Here is a 26,181-nt window from a genome sequence, read left to right on the forward strand (position 1 = left end):
TAAATCCTTAGCATTCAGAACATTGTCTTTTGTGAGATGACAGTACTGTGTTTACCCTGAGCCAGAGGTCCCTCTTTAATGATGGCCATCTGAACAGCAATCAGAATCTTTTTCTGTGGGAGCAAAGTGTTGTTCATCTGTGGAGTATAAATGTGATTTGTATGAAATAGGAACAGTATCACCCTTATTAAATGTTACATTGGTGAAACCAATGCCACCTGCTATGACCAAATGTGTTTTGTTGTCCCTTGTGTGTAAATGTTTTACCACAAGCATGTCTCGTTGTAATACTCGGAGAATGCGTTTGTGTTTTACTGTCCAAAATGTACTTGAGAAGTCAGGAGTATTAAAACACATAGGGGGTCATTACAACCCAGGCGGTCGGCATTAATGTGGCAGTGGTACCACCAACTGGCTGGCGTTACTTACTGCCATATTATGGCATTGGCGGGTTGAAGCTAACCCACCAATGTACCACTCCTTCCGCCACTGTGGTTAACAGCCACCAGGGATGGAGATATCCATCTCCAGCCCGCGGCTGCCATTATTCCGCCTTCGAGATTATGACCCCGCCTACCGCCATGGTTTTCGTGGCTTTCGTAATGCCACGAAAACCATGGCGGTAGGCCATATCAGTGACAGGGAATTCTTTCCCTGTCACTGATAGGGGTCTCCCCCCCTTCCTTTCCAATACCTCCCCTCACCCCCCCACCGCTCCAGACCCCCTCACCCCCTCAACATTCACGCCCCCTTCACAAACACCCATGCATACACACACCCATTCCCACATGCTTACATGCATGCATACATTCATTCACACACACATCTGCACACACTTTCAAACATACACGCATACATGCATTCACATAACACAACAGTCACACTCTCACACTTCCATACTTGCACACACGCATTCCACACGCAGCATACACCCGCATCAACGCACACACAAACATTCACACCCCTCCCCACACACACACAACACCCCCTACCCAACTCCCCTGTCGGAGACCCGACTTACCTGGATCCAGGGGGGTCCTCCAGCAGGGAATAGGACGGGGCGCTGCTACGGCCAGCAGCACCTGCCATCAGAACACCGCCAGCCCGTATTATTGGTCATAATAAGGCTGGTGGCGGTCTACTGGCTTGGCACTGCTGGTGGCAGCAGCGCCACCTTACCGCCATCCACCAGCATAGCCACAGCTGGATTTCCACCATTCTTGTGGTGGAAATCTAGCTGTGGGCATAATATGGCGGATGGCTGGTAGCCACGTCGATGGTCTTTTAGTGGCTGTCGCCGCGGCGGTAGGCGTATTTTACCGCCAATGTCAAAATGAGGTCCATATTGGTTTAATGTGTTGTGCATAGTCTGGAATGTAAGTTCTTCTAAAGTTTAAAAAGCCCAATAGTGCTTTTTGTATCATATTTTGTGGTTGCAATTGTTCGCACTTTTATAGAATGTGGGCCCTTTGTTTTCTAGAAAATGGGGCCTTCATCGTATTCCAAAAACAGGACACTGAGAAAGGCAATTTTTGTCTTCCTAAGATTGAATTTGTAGCTGAACTTGGCAAATCCCACAACAAAGCGGGTACTTCGCTTCAGGTGGTGAATGAGATCATCATCCATTAGGTAGATGTTATCAACATAGGACAACGCCTCAGGGACAATGTTGTGTAAAATGGATGTTATGTGTGCTGATAACAGCCAAGGACTGTTTTTATACCCCTGTGGGAGCCTTCAAAATTTCATGTGTGCCTAAAGCGCTAAATGCTGTTATATCCCTGCTTTCAGGCACTATATTTTGGCAGAAGAAGCCGTTGGAAATGTCCAATGGTGTTTTATATTTTTCACGCACTATGTTGCGAATCAGTGCTGTGCAATGAGCTTGTTGAATAGCAAATGTCTGTAATCTAAGACTATTCTATATGAATGGTCTGGATCAGCAACAAGAAATACAGGATTCTTAATTACTCAATTACAGGCTCAATTACAGCCTGGTATTTTGATTGTGCTAGTAGTTCTCTCACAGGTATTTTAGCCTCATGCTTGATAGGAAATCTTTATCCCACACAACATGATTGCAATAAAACGTGGGGCCAGTGCTAATGGCCAATCAAATGAGTATCACTCTATTAATTCTATAGGAACCAGGAGCGAGAAGGAGGACTTAATTATCTCTTCCCCGTGGTAGACCTCACAGACAAATTCTGGCAGCCAGTCCTTTTCAGACAGTAAAATGTCATAACTGCCAGTCAGTCATTTCTAAAATATATTGTAAATTGTGAGCTCAATGTTTCCCTCTAATTCTATTTTCATTATATACACCGTATTGGGAGGGGAAATGCGGATGTCCTCAGTCTTGACTCCTATGAAGTTGTCAGTTGCTTTCAATTCCAGATGCTCTAGAAGATTCTGGCGAACTATTGTTACCTTTGCTGTGCTGTCTGGCAGAGCCAGTGCCCAGTTCCTGTTCTTTAATAGAACGCTCATCTTGGGTGGCATTTCGAGCAGAAATAGCTGCTACCTTCTTCTTTTTGAATTGGTGTTTTTGTTGTGGAAGTTTCTCTTCTTTTTTAACTGAAACTTCTGCTGAGTGTTGTGAATAATCAGTTTCACATTCTGTGTTCATTGTTCTGTTTGCCCACCTCTCTCACTTGGTTTATCCAGTGAGTCCTGAAAGGAACAAATTGGTGTTTATCAGTATGTTGATCTATCAAGAGTTTCTAAATTATTTCTATTTCTCAAGTTATAACGTTTCTCAGGGGTCTCCGATTGTGGAAATTCTCTCCTGTCTTTTTAAATGTTTGCTTTTGTTTATCCCAGCATTTCTTAGAACCCTCAGCTGCTTGCTTGGCAGAATCCTCATTAGATTTTCTTGTAATTGTGGTTTACTAGGTCTGGCTCCCAAACTATCCTGACCTATACTCGAATAGGTTTCAGGTAATTTTTCAGGCAGTTCACGTTCTTGATCTTCTGCAGGAACATCCTAGAGCTGCATGTGTGCCACTAGTGCTACTGCTTTCCCTTTAAGGTTACTTAATATTATTGAGGGCACGGTAGCAAAATTGCCCATTAATTGCATCCTCATATCCAGGACCTGGACAGCCCTGTATTCATCTTGAATTTGTTCTAAGACTTCCAGAAGATTTGCAATTGTAGGTGTACTCTGTGCAGTAGTGTAGAGAGTGGCAAATACTGTGCCCTAAGTGTTGCAGTTACCCACTGCAGGAACCATTCAAAATGACAAGCACATAGTGAGGTTTATGTGTTTATCTTGAGGTCCCATATGGGAAAACACAGTTCCCAGTGTGTTTAATTATTGAGCTAGCCAAAATGGAATTTCCTCATGTTTTGCGGGTACTTTACTCATGAGCGAAGGCACAGTCGCAGTGGTGTGACTGTGTATGGATGTGCTGGAGCAGTGCGTGCTGGGTTTGTATTTAACATTTGCATTACAAATTGTACTAAGAGGCTATGGTGGTCATTATGTCCTTTGCAATCAGGTTACCGCCACGCTGGGGATGCCGGTAGTACCGTTGTCAGGCCGGTGGTAATGACCTCCAAATTATGACCATGGCAGAGAACCCTCCCATTGACAGCCAATGTACACAACAACCACCAGCGCGGTGCGAACAGTGAACAAGGCGGTAGCCACCTACATGCAGGCGGAAGACAAGGATCCACCCACCATATTATGACATAGCACACCGCCAGGATTTCCGGGGCAAGTAGCAATGACACCAAAAGCCTGGTGGAAACACATATAGAAGGAGACACTCACCACCAGGGACACAGAGGAGTCGGCTGCCGCCATGGAACCCGAACTGCAAGTTTTCCCGATGCTGTACCATGCCATGGAAGTACTAGAGCACAAACGCTGACGACGAGGATGACTGTGAGTACAGCTGCCTAGCACACAAGGGAGGGGGGGGAGAGTAACACACACACACAACACACACCAAACACACATGCACCACACACCCAGAACCAGCTGCAGAGTAAATCGACAGTAACAGAACCCATAACCAGCAAAAGCTAGGACACATACCACTGTTCCAACAACTGTATTCTTGTTGGATGAATATTCAAAATACAAAAACAACCACAACTGCATATTTACAGACATGCAGTCCCAAAGGCCAGTCCAAAGTCACAAATGCCCACAGGGAAAAGTCCAATCCCCAACTTGACGCCTGATAACATTGGGACTCCACCATTCAGGGGCATCATGTTGGTAATGGGCAGGCACCTCAGGGGGGAGGAGGTAGGGGGTCATATCACTGGGGAGGCTCCTTGCCCGCTGGTTCTGGAGAGGGCTCCTTGCCCACTAGTTGTTGAGGGGCCTTACTGCTCACTGGTTCTTGAGGGGGCTCCTTGCACACTAGTTCTTGAGGGCACTCCCTGCCCACTAGTTGTTGAGGGGGCTTCCTGCTCACTGGCTCTTGAGGGGGCTCCCTACCCACTGGTTCTGGAGAGGGCTTCTTGACCACTAGTTCTTGAGGACACTCCCTGCCCACTGGTTCTTGAGGGGGCTCCCTGCCCACTTGTCTGGAGGGGGCTCCTTGCACACTGGTTCTGGAGGGGGCTCCCTGCCCACTGATTCTGGAGGGGGCTCCTTGCCCACTGCTTACTGAGTGGGCTCCTAGGCTTCTGGTTCGGGATGGGGCTCCTTGGGCTCAGTTTTGTCTGGGGCCTCCTTAGGTCAGTCTTGGCTGTGGCCTCCTTGGGCTCAGTTTTCGCTGGTGCCTCCTTGGGCTCAGTCTTTGCTGGGGCCTCCTTGGCCTTGGTTCTGGGTGGGGCTTCCATGGCCTTGGATCTGGGTGGGGCCTCCTTGGCCCTGATTCTTGGTGGGGCCTCCTTCGCTTTGGATCCTGATGGGGGCCTCCTTGGCCTTGGATCTGGGTGGGGTCTCCTTGGCTTTGGATTTGACTAGGGCCTCCTTGGCCTTGGATCAGGGTGGGGCCTCCTTTGCCCAAGGTTTTGGAGGTGGCTCCATGGTCTTGGCAGCCTGTTTGGGAGGAGACAGCACTTTCGCCTTCCATTTTAGGGGGGGGAGGAGTGTCCTTGGTGCAGAGGTTCAGTGTTGCACTCATGTGCCCCTTAGTGGCAGCTGGAGACTTTGGGGTTTAGCAGTGTCAGACTGGGTGCTCAAGGTACTGGGCTGGGTGGGTGAAGAGGTCAAGGTGGGCAAGGAAAAGATTCTTAGGGCCAATGGAGTGGGATGTGGGAGGAGGAATGGGAGTGGAGGTAGAGGGAGTGGTTGGAGGAGGAGGAGGTGTGCTGGACTTGGGTGCAGGTGTGTGGACAGTGTGAGTGTGTGAGATGGATGTCTGTTGGGGGTCTGAGTGTGAGCGTTTGTGTGTCTTTGGGACGGGGTTAGACAGGGTGGGGGAGGACAAACATTACGTGTGGACGGATGTTGTGGTGTGTCTGCAAGTGAGGTGGGTGTGCTGTATGAGGAGGTGATGGTGGTAGTGGTGACTGCGCATGTGGTGTGGAGTGCATGGGTGCGGGTCTACTGTTTGGTGACTGTGGGCAAGGCAGTGCAGGTGGCAGGTTCAGGGACTGTTGATGCAGTGCATGCAGGTGTGAGTGAGGATGTGACTGTGAGGGAGGAGGGGCAGTGGAGGCAGTGGGTGATGTTGTGTGAGCATCTGTGTGTTGGCTGTGTGAATGCTTGTGGACTGAAGTGTGCTGCCTGTGTTTGTCTGTGCGAGTCTTGTGTGTTGTTTTGGGTGCATGCTTGTCGGAATGTGTGCGTGGGATCGGTTGGGGGTGAGGAGACTGGGAAGTGGAAGTTGGAGGGGGCAACGGATCAAACAGGGACACTGGCTGCTGTCAGTGAAGAGGCCAGAGCCTGAAACGATCTCCGTAGGGCCGCCAATTCACCGTGAATGCCCTCCAGGAATGCATTGCTGCATCTGGGATGCCAGCCCCTGGATGGCATTCACTATGGTTAACTGCCCTGAAGAGATGGATATCAGGAGGTCAATAGCTTCCTCACTGAGGGCAGCGGGCTGACTGAGGCAGGGCCTGAGGTACCTGGGGCAAAGAAGATGCCCACCCTCCTGGGTGAGGAGACACAGGCAACTCGGTGGGGGCTACTGGGATGGCGGTGATGGTACAGGGTGGCAGCAGAACCTCTAGCTGGGGTGGTCCCAGAGGTGTCCACCATCACTAGGGAGCTCCCATGGGAGGCGGAATCAGAGTCAGTGGTATCACCTCCTGTCCCCGCCATGGTGCTTCCCTCACCCTCCGCCCCACTGGTCCCACTGGTCCCACTGGCATCAGTGGATTCTGCCTCCTGGGTCCCGTGGTCTGCAGCTCCCTCACTCACTGGTGCCCTTGCTCCTTCGCCAGATGATGCTAATGCACACATGGACAGGATGACAAAAGGAGGGTGGAGAAAGGGAGCACAGGGTCAATCACAGCACAAAGAGCACAAATGGCATACATATTGTCAGGAATCCCCAAGGTGCCTTCTGCATTATCTGTCAGCATCCCCAGGGATTAGGGTTAAATCATATATCTGTTAAACCTTCATGTTTCTAAGTAAACATAATGTGCTGTGTTACACAATTGGTTTTATCAATGCTTGTTTTACCAGTGCTTGTTTGCTAATGTGAGCTAGTGTAGACATGTGCTTCTAATTGAGTGTGGTGCAGACATGTGTTTCTAATTGGGTGTGGTGACTCATCCACATGTGGAAAGTCAACTGCTTTTCTGATTGGCTATAAATAGCAGAGTGAAGCATGCCTCACTACTTGGCTTTTTTTGCTTCCTGATCTCAGCATCTGATGTGGCAGTCAAGCCCCTGCTGTCATCTTCGTATTCAGGACTTTTGAGGCAATTCTTTTTTTCGTTCCTGTACCAGTTGACACCAGGCATTCCTCCAGCACTCTGTAAAAGACTGCAGCTAAGTGACTAGTATTCTCCAGGGAGTTTGTTCTTTGAGCACCACACTTTCATAGAACAGCTGGTATATTTCAGACCTTGTATTTTGGCTTATCTTGAAGAGACAAATGCATTTCTGAACATTCTAAATTATTATTGTAGTTACTTGCCTAAATGTGCTTCAGGAAATCTGCTTGAGCTCAAGTACTACAAAAAGTGACAGTGCAATTTTAAAAGAGCATTTACATGACTTTTCTTTCTTTAATAGCATAAGTCTTGGATTTAAATTGTGTCATTCATGCCTGTGTTTCAGTTTTGAGGAATTTGCTTTTGAAGGGTTTTTCACACACACAGTGAAACCAAACCAAACTGTGTCACCCTAACTGTTTAAACCCAGAGTGAACATTTGTATTTCTTGGATTGTTTTTGTTCCTTTTAGTTTAACCCTATGCGTGCAGGAACGTTTTCTGTGAAATAAATAATGCCCTTGTTTGTCTTTCTTGTGCATGATAAGTGAAACCACAGTTCTAATTGTAGTGTGCAACAGTGAATCTCTGTGAAGCCATCCCTAGTGTCGCAGTACTTATTGTTATGGTACTCAGTTTGGGTTTTTGGTAATGCAGTGTTAGCAATTGTGCCAAAAGTTAATATTATCCAAGAAAAGAAATGGAGCATCCCGGTGTTCTTCTACCACTCCCGTTCCCATATCAGAAAGAGAGATTCATTTTTAAGGAGGTTGAGTTCACTAACTCTACTATCACTCTGTCAGCAATGACCTGCCCCCTGAATATACAGGGTGCCTGGCTTGACCGGTAAGACATGGCACTGTTTTGTCTCTTTCTCTTCCACTCCTTCTTTCCTTTTGGGACACCTGCCGGGGTTTCTGTGTCCACCAGGAGGTGCCGAGAGGTGTTCCAGTAGGTAGGAGGCTTACCATTGCCCCTGTAGACATTCTGCCTTTCAGATGAGTGGCCCGTCTCAACATAAAGCCAAGCCACAACTTACAAGGCTGCCTGGGGGATGGATTCCTCAATGGGTACTTACAAAAGTTTAGCACAGGCTTTACCAGCTGATCAGGATGCTCCATCTTTATTATATTTACCTAGGGCCCTAGCGGGATTCCAGAAGGAGGTTTTTCCCTTAAAGCAAGGGAACCTGTAGTTGCACACTGAACTATAGCGGTATAAATCACAAGACACCCCCTGGGGAGGAGTCAAACTAAAACAAACATCTCCAGTACTACAGGCCCATCGGTTTGACCCGTCTAATCATGTTCCTAGACCCGATTCAGGCCCAACGATTTCCAACACACAACCCATGCAGGTAATGGTCACAAAACCAACACCTGGGCCCTTAGTACCTCCAGAAAGGTTTTTTGGAGATAGTGCCAAGTTCAACATTTTTCTTAACCAGTGCCAGCTACAGTTTTTGTGTCGGGCAGCTGCATTCCCCAACAATGCTGGAAAGGTAGCTTTTATTATCTCTTATTTGGGAGGCAATGCAGCTAATTGGTCTATTCCGCTGGTGGAGCTCAATGACCCTATAACTCGTCTCCTACGAAAGGGGGTAAAGTTCCTCTGGGATGCAGAAGCTGAGAAAGCCTTTCGACATTTTAAAAGCACATTCACTGAAGCACCCATTCTCCATCATCCCGAACCGGCACAGCCAAATGGCAGTGGGTGGTGTCTTGTCCAACGAGATCCTGAGTCTGGGCATTTCCATCCAGTAGCTTACATCTCAAAGAAATTACTACCCGCAGAGCAAAATTACACGACGGTGGAGCGGGAACTTCAGGCCATCAAGCTTGCCTTCCAGGAATGGCATCACCACCTACTAGGAGCTAGACACACCGTAACTATTAACACAGATCACTGTAATTTACAGTTTTTTCAAGCGACCAAGGCCCTGACACCTCGTCGATTATGCTGGCTTTTATTCCTTAATGAGTTTGACTTCGTAATCACCTATAGGCCTGGTACTACACAACAAAAGACAGACACATTGTCTAGGATAGGTTTCTCCTCTGATGTTGCGCTAGAATAGGTCAGAAGCATTATACCCCCAGAAAAAATAGTTGCTGTGTGCACTTCTCAAGAATTCCTTGAGAAAAATATGGGTATCCGAACACAAGGTCCCTGTTTAACTGATGTGTATGAAAACAGGGTTTATTATACCATGCTGATCAGTTGTATGTCCCTACCAAAGAATTATGGGATACAGTGTTACATTGGGGACATGATTTTGTCCTCACAGGTCACCCGGGTGAGAAAAAGATGTTAGATCTAACAGGATTGTTACTTCCCATGCCAATTCCGGTGGCTACCATGGCATACCATAAGGATGGATTTTATTTATGATCTCCCAGCTTCGAAAGGACACACTGTCATATAGGTGGTTGTAGATTACCTAACTAAATTGCTCATTTTGTGCCATTAAAATGCCTCCCTATGGCTTCCAAGCTCTCTGATTTGTTTGTCTAACACATTGTACGCCTTCTTGGTTTGCCCACCACAATTGTTTCCCATCGTTGCCCCAATTTATATCATGGTTATTGGTGTAGCTTCTGTTCCTCTGTTGGTAGGGACGTCTGCTTGTCCTCTGCATATCATCCACAAACGGATGGGCAGACAGAACGTGCCAACCAATCACTGGAGCAAATCCTGAGATGTTACATTGACACATGGTCTACTGAGTGGGATAAGGCTTTACTTCTTATTGAATGTGTATATAACAAATATACAACTGTCCACATGGCTACAAGAGTATCCCCATCTTACTGTTTATTTGGTCTGCACCCAAGAATGCTACCTATAACTGGGTCTCAAACATCCACAAGAGTCCCATCAGTATAGAAACAGCATAAAGAGTTACAGGAGATTCAAAAACAAGTACAACACCATTTAAAACTCTACCAAGCTCAAGTAAAAAAAGAAACAGATAAAAGAAGTAGACCTGCTCCCTATTATTATATAGGAGATCAGGTGTGGCTCTCATAAAAACATCTCCATCTTGCAGGATCCAGAAAATTAAACCACCGATTTCTAGGCCCCTTTCTATAGGAAAGTACCATCTTGCTGGCATGTTACCCCATTTTTACATGTATGTCAGTTTGTTTTTGCCTGTCTCACTGGGATCCTGCTAGCCAGGACCCCAGTGCTCATAGTTTGTGGCCTGAATATGTGTCCCTGTGAAGTGACTAACTGCGTCACTGAGGCTATGCTAATCAGAACCTCAGTGCTTATGCTCTCTCTGCCTTTAAAATTGTCATTATAAGCTAGTGACCATTTTCACCAATTCTAATTGGCACACTGGAACACCCTTATAATTCCCTAGTATATGGTACCTAGGTACCCAGGGTATTGGGGTTCCAGGAGATCCCTATGGGCTGCAGCATTTCTTTTGTCACCCATAGGGAGATTAGACAATTCTTACACAGGACTGCCACTGCAGCCTGAGTGAAATAACATCCACGTTATTTCACAGCCATTTTACACTGCACTTAAGTAACTCATAAGTCACCTATATGTCTAACCCTCACTTAGTGAAGGTTGGGTGCAAAGTTACTAAGTGTGAGGGCACACTGGCACTAGCCAAGGTGCCTCCACATAGTTCAGGGCAATTTCCCCGGACGTTGTGAGTGCAGGGACACCATTACACGTGTGCACTACATCTAGGTCAATACCTATATGTAGCTTCACAATGGTAACTCCGAATATGGCCATATAACATGTCTAAGATTGTGGAATTGTCCCCCATGTCAAATCTGGTAATGAGGTGGCAATCCCATGCATCCCCAGGGCTCCTCTATGGACCCCGGGTACTGCCAAACCAGCTCTCTGGGGTTTTCACTGCAGCTACTGCTACTGCCACCCCACAGACAGGGTTCTGCCCTCCATTTGGAAATAGATGTTAAGGGTTTGGGAGGAGTAGCCTCTCCCAGCCTCTGGAAATGCTTTGAAGGGCACAGATGGTGCCCTCCTTGCATAAGCCAGTCTATACTGATTCAGGGAACCCTCAGCCCCTGCTCTGGTGCAAAACTGGACAAAGAAAAGGGGAATGACCACTCCCTGTCCATCACCACCCCAGGGGTGGTGCTCAGAGCACCTCCAGTGTGTCCCAGACATCTGCCAACTTGAATCCAGAGGTGTGATGGCACAATGGAGGCCTCTGAGTGGCCAGTGCCAGCAGGTGATGTCAGAGACCCCCCTGATAGGCACTAACCTCACTAGGTGGCCAATCCTCCTCTGAGGGCTATTTAGGGTCTCTCCTGTGGGCTTTTCCTCACCAGAGGAATTCACCAGAGTTCCTCTGCATCTCCCGCTTCGACCTCTGACAAGGGTCGACCGTTGACTGCCCCAGGACACCTGCAAAACTGCAACAAAGCAGCAAGAAGACACCCAGCGACATTGTAGCGCCTAATCCTCCCGGCTTTCTCAACTGATTCCTGGTGGTGCATGCTCTGGGGGCTGTCTGCTTTCTCCCTGCACTGGAAGCCACAAAGAAATCTCCCGTGGATCCGCAGAATCTTCCCCCTGCTCCAGCAGGCACCAAACTTCAGCATCACCGGTACTCTGGGACCCCTCTCATCCTGATGAGCATGGCCCCTGAAAAATAGGTGGTGGACCCCAGACTGTCCAGTTGCCCAACTGTCTAAATTTGGAGGAGGGAAGACCTTGCCTCCCCTCTCCTGACAGTAATCCTGTGTACTGCGTGAACTTCAGCTGCTAGGGCTTCTGTGCACTTTTGCAAGGAATCCTTTGTACACAGCCAAGTCCAGGTCCCCAGCACTCCATCCTGCATTGTTCAACTCGCTGAGGTGACCACCGGCTTCGAGGGACCCTCCTTAGCAGTGTTCAGATGACCACCCTGCTCAGTTTTCTTGAACCCGTGTTCAAGTACTTCTGCGGGTGCTGCCTTCTTGTGCGTGGGCTTTCTGTATTGCTAAGGGCCCCCTCTGTCTCCTCTTCCAAGTCGCGACCTCCTGGTCCTACCTGGGCCCGGGCAGCACCCTTTTTCTTCAACCATGACCTTTGCAGCTAGCAAGGCTTGTTTGCAGTCTTTTTCCAAGGAAATAACTCTGCATCCTCGAGCCCTCCATGGGACATCTTCTGCACAAAGGAGAAGTTCCTAGCACCGTTCATTGTTGCAGAATCTAAAAGTTACCCTACTACCCCAGAAACACAGGAAAGTCGTGATAGGGGATTCTGCATAGGCAGCAACCAACTGCAAAGCACTGAAGATGGATTCCTGGACCTGAGGAACTGTAAAGGAAGGGTACCAAGTCCAAGAGTCACACAAGTGTCCAGGGGGCAGGAGCCCACTAAACCCCAGATGAAGGTGCAAAAGGGATGCATCTGGTGGAAGAAGCTGAAGATTCTGCAACAACAGAAGGTGCCAGGAACTTCTACTTTGCAGAGAAGATGTCCCACAGCGTGCTCGAGGACGCAGAGTTGTTTCCACTCAGAAAAACTGCAAACAAGCCTTGCTAGCTGCAAGAGTCTGGGTTGAAGAAAACAGGAAAGACCAGGAGGTGGCCCCTTGGAGGAGGAGACAGAGGGGGCACTCATCAAAACAGAGAGCCCATGCAGAAGCAGGCAGCACCCGCAAAAGCACTTGAACAGGCATTCAAGCAATCTGAGCATGGCAGTCATCTCAACACAAGAGGGTCCCACAAAGCCGGTGGTCAACTCAGCGAGTTGAGCAATGCAAGACGGTGTGCTGGGGACCTGGCCTGTGCTGTGCACGAAGGATTCCTTGCAAAAGTGCACAGAAGCCCTAGCAGCTACAGGTCACACACTACACAGGATTACTGTCTGGCGTGGGGAGGCAAGGACTTACCTCCACCAAATTTGGACAGAAGAATTGTCGCGTAGGCTCTCATTATTCTAATGAGACTACCCGATTTTGAGCAGCAAGATCGTCCACGGTGTGGGAGACTGAGTCTGACCCACAGTGGGTGATAACCTGTCGCTCCAAATCTGGGTTTTGCTCCGGCTAACTTGCAGTGCTTCGTCTCTCCCAAAAGGTAGAGATGATTGGGTAGCCGAGCACATTACATATCATACTTTTCAGGGAAGTCGAGGTCACTCAGGTCGCATCCGGTTCTCTCATTCGCAATCCAGTCTCATATATAAATGACAATAACAGCAGTATGAGTTTTAAAGAGTTACAAACGCTCTCTGCTGATGACGGCCGAAAGCCAGAAACACGTGTCCAGAGATACGGCACTCACTGCACCTATCCTAGGTGAAAGACTTTCTACAGCGATACGGCACTTGCTGCATCTACTTAGGGTGAATAATTTTTTGAAAAATTCTCTCTATTTATATTTAAATGACTGCATTTACCATGATGCCTTGGGGCTATTTTCCGCTTGAATGCAAGGCAGTGTGCTCCCTTTTTCTTTTTGGATGTCTAAATGACGGCTCCCGTGAGCCTCTTGCTGACGAGCACTGGCGATGCACCTGTGCGCCTACTGAGTGGTACAGAAACCTGTGAAGACGTTTGGCGGCATTTCAAGCGACCCCTTCAGTTACAAACGCTCTCTGCTGATGACGGCCGAAAGCCAGAAACACGTGTCCAGAGATACGGCACTCGCTGCACCTACTCTAGGTGAAAGACTTTCTACAGCGATACGGCACTTGCTGCATCTACTTAGGGTGAATAATTTTTTGAAAAATTCTCTCTATTTATATTTAAATGACTGCATTTACCATGATGCCTTGGGGCTATTTTCCGCTTGAATGCAAGGCAGTGTGCTCCCTTTTTCTTTTTGGATGTCTAAATGACGGCTCCCGTGAGCCTCTTGCTGACGAGCACTGGCGATGCACCTGTGCGCCTACTGAGTGGTACAGAAACCTGTGAAGACGTTTGGCGGCATTTCAAGCGACCCCTTCAGTTACAAACGCTCTCTGCTGATGACGGCCGAAAGCCAGAAACACGTGTCCAGAGATACGGCACTTGCTGCACCTACCCTAGGTGAAAGACTTTCTACAGCGATACGGCACTTGCTGCATCTACTTAGGGTGAATAATTCTTTCAAAAATTCTCTCTATTTATATTTAAATGACTGCATTTACCATGATGCCTTGGGGCTATTTTCCGCTTGAATGCAAGGCAGTGTGCTCCCTTTTTCTTTTTGGATGTCTAAATGACGGCTCCCGTGAGCCTCTTGCTGACGAGCACTGGCGATGCACCTGTGCGCCTACTGAGTGGTACAGAAACCTGTGAAGACGTTTGGCGGCATTTCAAGCGACCCCTTCAGTTACAAACGCTCTCTGCTGATGATGGCCGAAAGCCAGAAACACGTGTCCAGAGATACGGCACTCGCTGCACCTACCCTAGGTGAAAGACTTTCTACAGCGATACGGCACTTGCTGCATCTACTTAGGGTGAATAATTTTTTTAAAAATTCTCTCTATTTATATTTAAATGACTTCATTTACCATGATGCCTTGGGGCTATTTTCCGCTTGAATGCAAGGCAGTGTGCTCCCTTTTTCTTTTTGGATGTCTAAATGACGGCTCCCGTGAGCCTCTTGCTGACGAGCACTGGCGATGCACCTGTGCGCCTACTGAGTGGTACAGAAACCTGTGAAGATGTTTGGCGGCATTTCAAGCGACCCCTTCAGTTACAAACGCTCTCTGCTGATGACGGCCGAAAGCCAGAAACACGTGTCCAGAGATACGGCACTCGCTGCACCTACCCTAGGTGAAAGACTTTCTACAGCGATACAGCACTTGCTGCATCTACTTAGGGTGAATAATTTTTTGAAAAATTCTCTCTATTTATATTTAAATGACTGCATTTACCATGATGCCTTGGGGCTATTTTCCGCTTGAATGCAAGGCAGTGTGCTCCCTTTTTCTTTTTGGATGTCTAAATGACGGCTCCCGTGAGCCTCTTGCTGATGAGCACTGACGATGCACCTGTGCGCCTACTGAGTGGTACAGAAACCTGTGAAGACGTTTGGCGGCATTTCAAGCGACCCCTTCAGTTACAAACGCTCTCTGCTGATGACGGCCGAAAGCCAGAAACACGTGTCCAGAGATACGGCACTCGCTGCACCTACCCTAGGTGAAAGACTTTCTACAGCGATACGGCACTTGCTGCATCTACTTAGGGAGAATCATTTTTTGAAAAATTCTCTCTATTTATATTTAAATGACTGCATTTACCATGATGCCTTGGGGCTATTTTCCGCTTGAATGCAAGGCAGTGTGCTCCCTTTTTCTTTTCGGATGTCTAAATGACGGCTCCCGTGAGCCTCTTGCTGACGAGCACTGGCGATGCACCTGTGCGCCTACTGAGTGGTACAGAAACCTGTGAAGACGTTTGGCGGCATTTCAAGCGACCCCTTCAGTTACAAACGCTCTCTGCTGATGACTGCCGAAAGCCAGAAACACGTGTCCAGAGATACGGCACTCGCTGCACCTAGCCTAGGTGAAAGACTTTCTACAGCGAAACGGCACTTGCTGCATCTACTTAGGGTGAATCATTTTTTTGAAAAATTCTCTCTATTTATATTTAAATGACTGCATTTACCATGATGCCTTGGGGCTATTTTCCGCTTGAATGCAAGGCAGTGTGCTCCCTTTTTCTTTTTGGATGTCTAAATGACGGCTCCCGTGAGCCTCTTGCTGACGAGCACTGGCGATGCACCTGTGCGCCTACTGAGTGGTACAGAAACCTGTGAAGAGGTTTGGCGGCATTTCAAGCGACCCCTTCAGTTACAAACGCTCTCTGCTGATGACGGCCGAAAGCCAGAAACACGTGTCCAGAGATACGGCACTCGCTGCACCTACCCTAGGTGAAAGACTTTCTACAGCGATACGGCACTTGCTGCATCTACTTAGGGTGAATAATTTTTTGAAAAATTCTCTCTATTTATATTTAAATGACTGCATTTACCATGATGCCTTGGGGCTATTTTCCGCTTGAATGCAAGGCAGTGTGCTCCCTTTTTCTTTTTGGATGTCTAAATGACGGCTCCCGTGAGCCTCTTGCTGACGAGCACTGGCGATGCACCTGTGCGCCTACTGAGTGGTACAGAAACCTGTGAAGACGTTTGGCGGCATTTCAAGCGACCCCTTCAGTTACAAACGCTCTCTGCTGATGACGGCCGAAAGCCAGAAACACGTGTCCAGAGATACGGCACTCGCTGCACCTATCCTAGGTGAAAGACTTTCTACAGCGATACGGCACTTGCTGCATCTACTTAGGGTGAATAATTTTTTGAAAAATTCTCTCTATTTATATTTAAATGACTACATTTACCATGATGCCTTGGGGCTATTTTCCGCTTGAATGCAAGGCAGTGTGCTCCCTTTTTCTTTTTGGATGTCTAAATGACGGCTCCCGTGAGCCTCTTGCTGACGAGCACTGGCGATGCACCTGGGCGCCTACTGAGTGGTACAGAAACCTGTGAAGACGTTTGGCGGCATTTCAAGCGACCCCTTCAGTTACAAACGCCCTCTGCTGATGACGGCCGAAAGCCAGAAACACGTGTCCAGAGATACGGCACTTGCTGCACCTACCCTAGGTGAAAGACTTTCTACAGCGATACGGCACTTGCTGCATCTACTTAGGGTGAATAATTTTTTGAAAAATTCTCTCTATTTATATTTAAATGACTGCATTTACCATGATGCCTTGGGGCTATTTTCCGCTTGAATGCAAGGCAGTGTGCTCCCTTTTTCTTTTTGGATGTCTAAATGACGGCTCCCGTGAGCCTCTTGCTGACGAGCACTGGCGATGCACCTGTGCGCCTACTGAGTGGTACAGAAACCTGTGAAGACGTTTGGCGGCATTTCAAGCGACCCCTTCAGTTACAAACGCTCTCTGCTGATGACGGCCGAAAGCCAGAAACACGTGTCCAGAGATACGGCACTCGCTGCACCTACCCTAGGTGAAAGACTTTCTACAGCGATACGGCACTTGCTGCATCTACTTAGGGTGAATAATTTTTTGAAAAATTCTCTCTATTTATATTTAAATGACTGCATTTACCATGATGCCTTGGGGCTATTTTCCGCTTGAATGCAAGGCAGTGTGCTCCCTTTTTCTTTTTGGATGTCTAAATGACGGCTCCCGTGAGCTTCTTGCTGACGAGCACTGGCGATGCACCTGTGCGCCTACTGAGTGTTACAGAAACCTGTGAAGACGTTTGGCGGCATTTCAAGCGACCCCTTCAGTTACAAACGCTCTCTGCTGATGACGGCCGAAAGACAGAAACACGTGTCCAGAGATACGGCACTCGCTGCACCTACCCTAGGTGAAAGACTTTCTACAGCGATACGGCACTTGCTGCATCTACTTAAGGTGAATAATTTTTTGAAAAATTCTCTCTATTTATATTTAAATGACTGCATTTACCATGATGCCTTGGGGCTATTTTCCGCTTGAATGCAAGGCAGTGTGCTCCCTTTTTCTTTTTGGATGTCTAAATGACGGCTCCCGTGAGCCTCTTGCTGACGAGCACTGGCGATGCACCTGTGCGCCTACTGAGTGGTACAGAAACCTGTGAAGACGTTTGGCGGCATTTCAAGTGACCCCTTCAGTTACAAACGCTCTCTGCTGATGACGGCCGAAAGCCAGAAACACGTGTCCAGAGATACGGCACTCGCTGCACCTACCCTAGGTGAAAGACTTTCTACAGCGATACGGCACTTGCTGCATCTACTTAAGGTGAATAATTTTTTGAAAAATTCTCTCTATTTATATTTAAATGACTGCATTTACCATGATGCCTTGGGGCTATTTTCCGCTTGAATGCAAGGCAGTGTGCTCCCTTTTTCTTTTTGGATGTCTAAATGACGGCTCCCGTGAGCCTCTTGCTGACGAGCACTGGCGATGCACCTGTGCGCCTACTGAGTGGTACAGAAACCTGTGAAGACGTTTGGCGGCATTTCAAGCGACCCCTTCAGTTACAAACGCTCTCTGCTGATGGCGGCCGAAAGCCAGAAACACGTGTCCAGAGATACGGCACTCGCTGCACCTACCCTAGGTGAAAGACTTTCTACAGCGATACGGCACTTGCTGCATCTACTTAGGGTGAATAATTTTTTGAAAAATTCTCTCTATTTATATTTAAATGACTGCATTTACCATGATGCCTTGGGGCTATTTTCCGCTTGAATGCAAGGCAGTGTGCTCCCTTTTTCTTTTTGGATGTCTAAATGACGGCTCCCGTGAGCCTGTTGCTGACGAGCACTGGCGATGCACCTGTGCGCCTACTGAGTGGTACAGAAACCTGTGAAGACGTTTGGCGGCATTTCAAGCGACCCCTTCAATTACAAACGCTCTCTGCTGATGACGGCCGAAAGCCAGAAACACGTGTCCAGAGATACGGCACTCGCTGCACCTACCCTAGGTGAAAGACTTTCTACAGCGATACGGCACTTGCTGCATCTACTTAGGGTGAATAATTTTTTGAAAAATTCTCTCTATTTATATTTAAATGACTGCATTTACCATGATGCCTTGGGGCTATTTTCCGCTTGAATGCAAGGCAGTGTGCTCCCTTTTTCTTTTTGGATGTCTAAATGACGGCTCCCGTGAGCCTCTTGCTGACGAGCACTGGCGATGCACCTGTGCGCCTACTGAGTGGTACAGAAACCTGTGAAGACGTTTGACGGCATTTCAAGCGACCCCTTCAGTTACAAACGCTCTCTGCTGATGACGGCCGAAAGCCAGAAACACGTGTCCAGAGATACGGCACTCGCTGCACCTACCCTAGGTGAAAGACTTTCTACAGCGATACGGCACTTGCTGCATCTACTTAGGGTGAATAATTTTTTGAAAAATTCTCTCTATTTATATTTAAATGACTGCATTTACCATGATGCCTTGGGGCTATTTTCCGCTTGAATGCAAGGCAGTGTGCTCCCTTTTTCTTTTTGGATGTCTAAATTTCGTCTCCCGTGAGCCTCTTGCTGACGAGCACTGGCGATGCACCTGTGCGCCTACTGAGTGGTACAGAAACCTGTGAAGACGTTTGGCGGCATTTCAAGCGACCCCTTCAGTTACAAACGCTCTCTGCTGATGACGGCCGAAAGCCAGAAACACGTGTCCAGAGATACGCCACTCGCTGCACCTACCCTAGGTGAAAGACTTTCTACAGCGATACGGCACTTGCTGCATCTACTTAGGGTGAATAATTTTTTGAAAAATTCTCTCTATTTATATTTAAATGACTGCATTTACCATGATGCCTTGGGGCTATTTTCCGCTTGAATGCAAGGCAGTGTGCTCCCTTTTTCTTTTTGGATGTCTAAATGACGGCTCCCGTGAGCCTCTTGCTGACGAGCACTGGCGATGCACCTGTGCGCCTACTGAGTGGTACAGAAACCTGTGAAGACGTTTGGCGGCATTTCAAGCGACCCCTTCAGTTACAAACGCTCTCTGCTGATGACGGCCGAAAGCCAGAAACACGTGTCCAGAGATACGGCACTCGCTGCACCTATCCTAGGTGAAAGACTTTCTACAGCGATACGGCACTTGCTGCATCTACTTAAGGTGAATAATTTTTTGAAAAATTCTCTCTATTTATATTTAAATGACTGCATTTACCATGATGCCTTGGGGCTATTTTCAGCTTGAATGCAAGGCAGTGTGCTCCCTTTTTCTTTTTGGATGTCTAAATGACGGCTCCCGTGAGCCTCTTGCTGACGAGCACTGGCGATGCACCTGGGCGCCTACTGAGTGGTACAGAAACCTGTGAAGACGTTTGGCGGCATTTCAAGCGACCCCTTCAGTTACAAACGCCCTCTGCTGATGACGGCCGAAAGCCAGAAACACGTGTCCAGAGATACGGCACTTGCTGCACCTACCCTAGGTGAAAGACTTTCTACAGCGATACGGCACTTGCTGCATCTACTTAGGGTGAATAATTTTTTGAAAAATTCTCTCTATTTATATTTAAATGACTGCATTTACCATGATGCCTTGGGGCTATTTTCCGCTTGAATGCAAGGCAGTGTGCTCCCTTTTTCTTTTTGGATGTCTAAATGACTGCTCCCGTGAGCCTCTTGCTGACGAGCACTGGCGATGCACCTGTGCGCCTACTGAGTGGTACAGAAACCTGTGAAGACGTTTGGCGGCATTTCAAGCGACCCCTTCAGTTACAAACGCTCTCTGCTGATGACGGCCGAAAGCCAGAAACACGTGTCCAGAGATACGGCACTCGCTGCACCTACCCTAGGTGAAAGACTTTCTACAGCGATACGGCACTTGCTGCATCTACTTAGGGTGAATAATTTTTTGAAAAATTCTCTCTATTTATATTTAAATGACTGCATTTACCATGATGCCTTGGGACTATTTTCCGCTTGAATGCAAGGCAGTGTGCTCCCTTTTTCTTTTTGGATGTCTAAATGACGGCTCCCGTGAGCCTCTTGCTGACGAGCACTGGCGATGCACCTGTGCGCCTACTGAGTGTTACAGAAACCTGTGAAGACGTTTGGCGGCATTTCAAGCGACCCCTTCAGTTACAAACGCTCTCTGCTGAAGACGGCCGAAAGACAGAAACACGTGTCCAGAGATACGGCACTCGCTGCACCTACCCTAGGTGAAAGACTTTCTACAACGATACGGCACTTGCTGCATCTACTTAAGGTGAATAATTTTTTGAAAAATTCTCTCTATTTATATTTAAATGACTGCATTTACCATGATGCCTTGGGGCTATTTTCCGCTTGAATGCAAGGCAGTGTGCTCCCTTTTTCTTTTTGGATGTCTAAATGACGGCTCCCGTGAGCCTCTTGCTGACGAGCACTGGCGATGCACCTGTGCGCCTACTGAGTGGTACAGAAACCTGTGAAGACGTTTGGCGGCATTTCAAGCGACCCCTTCAGTTACAAACGCTCTCTGCTGATGACGGCCGAAAGCCAGAAACACGTGTCCAGAGATACGGCACTCGCTGCACCTACCCTAGGTGAAAGACTTTCTACAGCGATACGGCACTTGCTGCATCTACTTAAGGTGAATAATTTTTTGAAAAATTCTCTCTATTTATATTTAAATGACTGCATTTACCATGATGCCTTGGGGCTATTTTCCGCTTGAATGCAAGGCAGTGTGCTCCCTTTTTCTTTTTGGATGTCTAAATGACGGCTCCCGTGAGCCTCTTGCTGACGAGCACTGGCGATGCACCTGTGCGCCTACTGAGTGGTACAGAAACCTGTGAAGACGTTTGGCGGCATTTCAAGCGACCCCTTCAGTTACAAACGCTCTCTGCTGATGACGGCCGAAAGCCAGAAACACGTGTCCAGAGATACGGCACTCGCTGCACCTACCCTAGGTGAAAGACTTTCTACAGCGATACGGCACTTGCTGCATCTACTTAGGGTGAATAATTTTTTGAAAAATTCTCTCTATTTATATTTAAATGACTGCATTTACCATGATGCCTTGGGGCTATTTTCCGCTTGAATGCAAGGCAGTGTGCTCCCTTTTTCTTTTTGGATGTCTAAATGACGGCTCCCGTGAGCCTGTTGCTGACGAGCACTGGCGATGCACCTGTGCGCCTACTGAGTGGTACAGAAACCTGTGAAGACGTTTGGCGGCATTTCAAGCGACCCCTTCAATTACAAACGCTCTCTGCTGATGACGGCCGAAAGCCAGAAACACGTGTCCAGAGATACGGCACTCGCTGCACCTACCCTAGGTGAAAGACTTTCTACAGCGATACGGCACTTGCTGCATCTACTTAGGGTGAATAATTTTTTGAAAAATTCTCTCTATTTATATTTAAATGACTGCATTTACCATGATGCCTTGGGGCTATTTTCCGCTTGAATGCAAGGCAGTGTGCTCCCTTTTTCTTTTTGGATGTCTAAATGACGGCTCCCGTGAGCCTCTTGCTGACGAGCACTGGCGATGCACCTGTGCGCCTACTGAGTGGTACAGAAACCTGTGAAGACGTTTGGCGGCATTTCAAGCGACCCCTTCAGTTACAAACGCTCTCTGCTGATGACGGCCGAAAGCCAGAAACACGTGTCCAGAGATACGGCACTCGCTGCACCTACCCTAGGTGAAAGACTTTCTACAGCGATACGGCACTTGCTGCATCTACTTAGGGTGAATAATTTTTTGAAAAATTCTCTCTATTTATATTTAAATGACTGCATTTACCATGATGCCTTGGGGCTATTTTCCGCTTGAATGCAAGGCAGTGTGCTCCCTTTTTCTTTTTGGATGTCTAAATGACGGCTCCCGTGAGCCTCATGCTGACGAGCACTGGCGATGCACCTGTGCGCCTACTGAGTGGTACAGAAACCTGTGAAGACGTTTGGCGGCATTTCAAGCAACCCCTTCAGTTACAAACGCTCTCTGCTGATGACGGCCGAAAGCCAGAAACACGTGTCCAGAGATACGGCACTCGCTGCACCTACCCTAGGTGAAAGACTTTCTACAGCGATACGGCACTTGCTGCATCTACTTAGGGTGAATAATTTTTTGAAAAATTCTCTCTATTTATATTTAAATGACTGCATTTACCATGATGCCTTGGGGCTATTTTCCGCTTGAATGCAAGGCAGTGTGCTCCCTTTTTCTTTTTGGATGTCTAAATGACGGCTCCTGTGAGCCTCTTGCTGACGAGCACTGGCGATGCACCTGTGCGCCTACTGAGTGGTACAGAAACCTGTGAAGACGTTTGGCGGCATTTCAAGCGACCCCTTCAGTTACAAACGCTCTCTGCTGATGACGGCCGAAAGCCAGAAACACGTGTCCAGCGATACGGCACTCGCTGCACCTACCCTAGGTGAAAGACTTTCTACAGCGATACGGCACTTGCTGCATCTACTTAAGGTGAATAATTTTTTGAAAAATTCTCTCTATTTATATTTAAATGGCAGTGTGCTCCCTTTTTCTTTTAGAGTTTTAAAGACTGGTTTAATAAAACAACTGCATTTTAGATATCAAAGCGTGAGCTGCAATACCCAGAACAACACAACATGACAATTTAAAATGATGATGAGAGTGAAGCATAAGAATAATGCTATCATATTGCCACTTGAATCGATAGACTATTTTCTATCTGAGTCATAATTTGAGCACAGCATGTTAAGCTCTAATTCTGACTTTCAGGTTCCCCCGGGAGGACATTGACCCTCAAACCTGAGCAAAGGCCTGTAGTCTGCGTTAGCATCTGTAGCAAAGCATTCAGAAATCGCCATACAGTCGTGGTTCCCTGGCTGGAATCTCCCTCTTAATGTGTAATGGGACTAGGAAGTGTTTTTGTAATAACACAGCTAATGTTCTGAGAAAATGTCCCTACGTAAGGATGGGTATTTTCTACGAATGTTGGAGACTAAACCTCTACCACATTCACCGGCAATGTACCAACGTGTAGCCTTGAGTGAAGCACAAAGTGATCAAGAATGTCTTGTTTGAGAACACAGTGTTGGGCTAAGCAAAACAGTTAGATAGATGAAATTAAAACAAGACTGTGTTATAAGCAGAACACATAAGGAATATGTGTTCAACCAAAATCATTTTCCTTCAACTATGTAAATAACACTGTATATTCATAAACATTATCCTCAAATTATACATATATTACAGTGTACTCTTATTCATATTTATTAAGAAATACTCTTTAATGTATATTATTATTCTGTAAATAGTTTGACAATGGTATGCTCTTGGCCCACCTTATAATGCGAGGACAAATGGACTAGCTGGGAGCTTACCTTAGAATGTTGAGCAGGAGTCAGTGAGAGGCTGGTTGTTGATTGAGGAGTTGGTCGAATAAAGTTCTCTCATCTAAGTTGTTGTCACTTGATTAATTACAACAACTTTAAATTGGTGACGAGGATGGGATGCTGTGCAGAGGGCAGCTGAACTCCTCACCCTGGTGCCAGTGCTGTAAGTGAATATATCGACTCAGGGCCTCCGTTGTTGTGAATGCTCGTCTTGCTGAAGATAATAAATAAATAAATAAATAACGACCATCGCATGTTTAACAAGCTTGCTCCAAGGGGATAAGCCTAGTGCTGGATGAGTCTAAGCCATCAACCATGTTGTGGTGTGCAGGGCTGAAGAATTATCTGAAGTAAACAACTGAACTGTTACACTGGCCGCGGCTGTATTAAATTTGCGAAACGTTTTGCTGGTTAACAAGTTATCAGCAGATCGGAAAAGAGGACCGACCGGAGCGGAGCGCAAGTGTGATGTGTTGCAGACGGACGGAGTCGCTCCAAGTTGTTAAATTATGCGAACCAGAAAGTGAGGTGTGGAGCAGCTGAATGCGGTGAGTTCTGACAAGAAGGGCCAAGGTGTCGGATCATCGTTCCAGGTATTGCGGTCTAGTGTAGGCGGAGCAAGGACGTCGGAAGTCCTAGTGCGGCGCTGCAGGCAGCGGACACACCAATCCACGTGTTGTTGTGGAGGGCATATTTCTACGGCACTACCTGCGACTACAGCAGCTGAGCAGCATGTGAAGCGGTGGGAGGAGCCAAGATACAGGAAGACTAAATCGGCACCTGAGGAAGTGAAAAGACTTTATCCTCGACGAAGCGGTGCAAAGAGATTCTCCTACGGTGCTTGTCGTGACGTAGGTAATAATAACAATCTGTGCTTGTTATTTTCCTCCATGTTTTGATACCAATACATAAAGGACTGTCATCACGGTAGAGACTTCCTACTTATATGAGGAACACCTGTGTAATCGATTCTGGAGGGAACTAATTTTGTAGTCAACTAACTAATCCTCCATAGATCAATTGTGCTTTGGGGATATGGTTGGTAGTACTACATAGGAAAAGTATAGTTAAGTTAGTGACTGCAAAAGTTCTCTCAGTAGTTGCACAAGACGTAGTGGATATTGCATTTAATTATATATATATATATATATATATATATGCGGTTTCTTTAAGGATTATACCTTTTAGCAAACACTTAGGAACATTAATGTACTAGTGAGAGTGTACTAATTCATATCAAGTTTAATTCTGGGCAACGCGACTCTGTCCACCACATAACATGGCTGCTGCTAGCATGTCTCAACCTCCTCCATTCCTGAATGAAGTAGGGGAACCAAACCTACTTTGGAAGGATTGGATAAAACTATTTGAATCATACCTAGTAGCTATTGGGGGGGAGAAATGTTCACCACTAAGGAAGCAGCATATCCTGTTACATAATCTGGGAATACAAGGACGGAAAGTTTATGATAATCTAGCAGACCCAGAGGAAGGCGGTGCTTCCAGGGCCATTCTGACCGCGGCGGTAAAGCCGCGGTCAGAAAAGGGGATCCGGCGGTTTCCCGCCGGATTTCCCCTGGCCCGGAGAATCCTCCATGGCGGCGCTGCTTGCAGCACCGCCATGGGGATTCCGACCCCCTTCCCGCCAGCCTGTTTCTGCCGGTTTACACCGCCAGAAACAGGATGGCGGGAACGGGTGTCGTGGGGCCCCTGGGGGCACCTGCACTGCCCATGCCACTGGCATGGGCAGTGCAGGGGCCCCCTAACAGGGCCCCATAAAGATTTGAACTGTCTGCTTTGCAGACAGTGAAAATCGCGACGCGTGCAACTGCACCCGTCGCACCCCTGCAACTCCGCCGGCTCCATTCGGAGCCGGCTTCATTGTTGCAGGGTCTTTCACGCTGGGCCGGCGGGCGACCTTTTGGCCGTCGCCCGCCGGCCCAGCGGGAAAGTCGAAATGACCCTGCGGTCTTTCGACGGATTTACTTTGGCGGGCGGCGTCCGCCGCCCGCCAAAGTCAGAATGACCCCCAAAGTGCACAAATGAGACATACCCATCGTGTGACATTAGCTTGAATGGTGAGACGGTGAGAGTGTTTGCCGATTCATGTTCCCCGTTCACATTTATAGATTATACCATCTATGAAAACAGTTTCATGAAAAAAGGATATGCATTGCTACCAGCGGATATATCCCCAGGCGGGTACAATAACGATCCCATACCATTGAAGTGAATGTTGAACATGCTGATTACATTCAAGAATAGACAGACCAAAGGTAAGGTATACTTTACTAATAAGGGGTCCAATCTCCTAGGATGGAAACATCAAAAGGAATTGGGCATACCTCTAGACCCTAATTTGAAAGAACCTGTACTTGTAATAGAAAATTCTAGTAGTGATTATGCCATATGCAAGGAGTTTCCCTGAGTTTTTGATGACAAACTAGGCCGGTTGGTTGACTACCAGCACAAAATTATTGTTAAGGATGGAGCAATCCCTGTTTCTCACACGGTAAGACCTATTCCCTTCCTCATGCAAGAACCATTGAAGCAGGAGTTAAGCAGATTAGAACAACTGGGG

Source organism: Pleurodeles waltl, chromosome 1_2, assembly GCF_031143425.1.
Source record: "Pleurodeles waltl isolate 20211129_DDA chromosome 1_2, aPleWal1.hap1.20221129, whole genome shotgun sequence".
NCBI classification, from domain to species: Eukaryota; Metazoa; Chordata; class Amphibia; order Caudata; family Salamandridae; genus Pleurodeles; species Pleurodeles waltl.